This window comes from Silene latifolia, chromosome 4 (assembly GCF_048544455.1).
Source record: "Silene latifolia isolate original U9 population chromosome 4, ASM4854445v1, whole genome shotgun sequence".
In the NCBI taxonomy this organism is placed as follows: Eukaryota; Viridiplantae; Streptophyta; class Magnoliopsida; order Caryophyllales; family Caryophyllaceae; genus Silene; species Silene latifolia.
The window spans coordinates 67471271-67476378 of NC_133529.1; positions in this window are offsets into that span (position 1 = coordinate 67471271).

Sequence of the window (5108 nt, forward strand, 5' to 3'; positions counted from 1 at the left end):
CGACCATGACCTTTAACAAAATCAACCACAAAACGCAACACGAATCAACCTTTTATTCGACATCAAGACTCAAACTTCCAAATATATTACCATATGCACACTCATCAAAATCTCTTTTATCGCATCTTACTCCTCTTAAGATAAATGTTACGTCCTCGTAACTCACTAATACTAAATCCTAGCTATATCATCTCATTACCCTCGTCACCACCGTATGTCAAAGATAACCACCTATAATCTAAACACTCGCCATGCATATATCCAAGGCTCTCTTACTTAAACATTTCTCATACCTCAACTCATTCGGCACACCACCTAACCTATACCATAAAACTCGTAGCAAAATCACCATACTAACTCTCCATTATTACTGCAAAACAACGTACCTCTCTATGTAAAGCACCTATCTCCCAAAAGCATAACTCACGATCCACACTAGTTACGTACACACACACTAGATCCTCAAGTTCTTTCCTTCATTACCGCAAAACTCATACATAACTTAACATGACACTAATTCCTCCAATCACCCTACACTCACTGTCTCAACAAAGGATTATGAACCACCTGCATCTTTCAGGTCATTACCACACATGTTTTACGAATCACTTGCCATTACCATGTCTACTAAAGCCTTATCTTGAACAAGAACAAAATTACTGTAACAACCTCTCACAAACGTGTCCCATCAACAGAATATCACTATACCATGAAAACAACGTAAACATATATAGCTCTATTTCATATCGTACTCTACCCTCATTGCCAAACTTAACCTGGTAAAGAAAACATCAATAATCAAGACAACTGTCTATCTGCACAAACTGAAACTCGCAGGGAGCAACATCAAACAAAACAACAATCTATGTATGATTGGTATGTACTTTCGAAACTCGAATCATAATCATCCCGCCTACTCCACCACAAGCGGTGACGGCATCGCAACACCGCCACCAACAACCACACCGCAGTGCGAACATACCCGCATCACAACATGAAGTACCGTGCTCGGATCACCACTCGAGGCACAACAACCACATCGAGAAACATCACAATCACATATAATTCTCATAAACACTGACTCAGTATGACATTTCGAACAAGAAAACTCACTCAAAACCGTTTTACTAGATTATAACACAACATATTATACGGAATAAACTGACAAGAATCTCATGAACATCATCCTTACCATTCCACGGAATAAACAAGTATCATCCATACACATACAATTTTAACTATCCATGCCAGATCAATCAAATTATTACCTTTTGAACCTCATTCAATTAGTATACCGCACCCAACATAAATTACAAAACAATCATATAACAACTTTATAATTATCACACCATACCACTTCTTGTGAGGTCATAACCTCACACAAACATTTACACATATCATAGACCCATAATCACATCCACCTAGTCAATCCTGATCACGTAAGTTACCACCTGATAAAAGTTACCTCCCACTCGAGCTTAACTCGTATACTCCTCATAACATATTCTCCCATACGCATATCCATCACCCTCTGCCAAATGTAACCATACCATTAATACTCAACTACTAACAACCGCCTTATATAACCACATCTTATGCTCTCTCATAACCATACATATCAATCTGGTCTCTACAAAATCAACCTCCTTAGAATTGCTACCTTTCTAATATACCATCACCCTTAACCACGAGTCACAAACCATAACACTACCACTGCCCGGACATCAAACCTCTTACACTCATCTCTAAACATCACGATTTCTTTCCTATCTTTGGTTAACATCCCAAATAACGAACATCGAATACATCAACAAAATTACCTCAACATTCTTCCCAATACTATCCTTAATTGTGTCACCATCTAACTCTCCACCAAAATCTCATATCATGCAGATACACCACCAACTTCATACTCCCTTAATTCCTCGAAACTCATGATTAATCATGTTGTCCTGAAACTTCTGTATAACCATTAACTTACTTACTCTTGATAATATCATACATCTCGACGATTCCTTACTTTTGTGTCACATAACTCCGGTGAACACTTTTCTCAGCTTACTTTTATCCTTCTTTTCTCTTTATACTCAACAATACCATTTAATAGCTCAACTCCTTATTACTTCTACCTAACTCTTTAGTGCTCCAATTACCTTCTCATCGCTCCAAAACTCAAATCCCATTATTTTATATCGATATCATCTCACTCTTTCTTACCATGGATCTTCTCTTATTATGCTATCACTCACACTTGCCACTAACCTATCCATAAAATCAACGTTCATTGTTCAAACAATTGCATCTCCTTTGTCCTCTCTAAAAATCAGAATTCATTTTATACCGTTAATTGCCCAAGGAACTCACACAGTAGTTTCATCTCTTAATAAACCAAATCTCCCAAACTCACTCACTGTGTACAAATCCACCCCGCGACATGTCTCCATAAAGTTCACTGTATACTACTCTTCTCAACCCCTTTAAAACGAACTTTCACTACATATATCCTTAACCCACACGACTCCTATCCATTTCCCTCCATAGTTCTTTACACATCTCAAGCTGCCACTATCCACATCCTTACTTTCAATCCTTTCATTCTCACGTTCCTTAGACTCACATCATCCCTTGCCCATATTCACTTACTTTTACGTTACTCAACACACAATCATATCACTCTTCTCATCTCAGAAAACATGCTCTATGTCTCAGTTAAGCCATAACGATCTTATTTTTCTTTTTCCACTATCTATCACAACCACATATAACTCATGTCCTCCCACCGAACTCATACTCACCACAGGTGCCACTCACTACACCACAAGATTGGGTAACTTACGCGTCAAGACCAACGTACATGTAAAACAATGCATAAAGAAGCAAAATGACACCTTTGAATTAAACATAATATACAACGAATGTCAAAAGATAAGCATATGACCCAAAACACGCATATGACCTGCACAGACCCCACTCGATCGAATACCAGAACCTACTCGATCGAGTTGAGGCTACTCGATCGAGTGCCCAACATGCTCGGTCAAGTGCCCCGACTCCAGAACCCAAACAGACCTTCTGATCTCTGACCTACTCGATCGAGCTAACATGCTACTCGATCGAGTGCCCACCTACTCGATCGAGTGGCCTTATGTACTCGATCGAGTACCCAAAAACACGGTTCTGATCATAAAAATGTCAAATACCCACTCGATCGAATCAGACCCACTCGATCGAATCATGCAGACTCGTGAATACTACCCGCATGTTATCTCACATAACCCAACGTACTATGCATTCATTATTATCTCAACATTATAATTACAACTACGCATGCAAATCTGCGCAACTCCTCATACAATCAACAAAATAATCTACTTTATGTTATCAAGTGCCACATTATAAACAACCATCATACTTTTCATCCAATTCGATATACAAAACACATATCTTTGAATCCTTATTCTACATGTTACTACTTACCAAAAGCCAAATATTAACATTTATCATGCTCATATAACATTCAACTTATCAATCATGTTCTACCCGCATGTTTTAATTTTTATGACTTTTCATAACATAAATCACACCCATACATTACAAATCCTATTTTCATGTTGCTAATACAACAATATCACAAATCCACTTCATCACATAAACACTTTCATAATCAAGAAATTCATATTCTCATGAAATTGCCACTTCATCCTTTCCAAACAATTCATCTAGTTCAATCACATACTTCATCTAACAAGCGCATATGATACAATAGTAGACAATTATATGAACTTTTTATATAACTTTACGCAAACGAAATTATGAAAACAAATCTTATCACACCCCCTAATCACATGTTACTAGGATTGCCACATTATAAATCATTCATCCTGCAACATCATTATTCGTCACACATTATCATATATGAACTACTTCCTTTTTCTACCACATCATTCATCATTCTCATATACTTTTCCAACGATTCCAACCAACATGTAAACCAATTATCATGCAACATGCTTTCAACCAACCATATACAAAATCACATCGTCACCATCTTTCTCTACACATTCCCCATTCTCCACAATCATACATCCACTGGTTCATACCACACATTACTATATAGATACACAATACACAAGGTAAACACATAGCGATCCCGACTCATATCCCATGTGACCGGTTCAAAATTGTAGGGCGAGTTCGCGACTTCAGGACGTCTCCCAAGTCTTTGCATTAGCTCCTACAACCTTTACCCCGAGTTCATTTTAATTTGACTCCCTATGTTCATTAGGTTCATTGGTTAGAGGTTTCAGGATCGTCGCTCTGATACCATTTGTAACACCCCCATACTCCAAGTGCCTTAGCAGGACCACTTAAGGTATAAGAATGTCACCATCTCGGTTACCCGAGGCAATGATAATCATAAGACAATAAAGAAACGTACTTTTAAAGTATATATAATTTAAGTGATTACATGTCTCAAACCAAAACTGTCAAAAGGAAATACAAAGTACTCAAACTGTCTACTGATAAAACTATTAAGCTATAAAACATCGTCTGACACAGCGGAAGACTTCTAACTGCCCCGTGATTGTTGGAATATGTGTCCTCCGACAATAATGCGATCACAACTGTCGATCATGATGATCAAATGTTTAAATCTCATTTTAAGAATACATGTGGGATGTAAATATTTACTGTCAACTGGTCCACACATATCGGTAATGATTGGCTGACTAGAGTTTGACATTACTGTCGTGCGACGGTGGTGATCAGTTGATCCCCTTAGGTCATACCTAAAGGGTAACACTCTTAATAGAATATTTAATTGATCGTATGACGATACGGGTTGATTAAATTACTTAAAATTGACGGACGATTTTGGAAGTAATATTTACGTGTCTTATTGTAATTTAATTAAATTAGACACGGTCTAAGTAATCGAATTGTTTCATTGCTTAGATGAAATTATTGTTTACAGAAACAATTGAAACTGAATGAATAATTTATTATAAATACAAGATGTTGTGATTTATAATTGGCAAACCGTTTTGGTACAAGTAATTATGAATTACTAAGTCGATTTTGTACATGACGTATTTTATTAATACGTT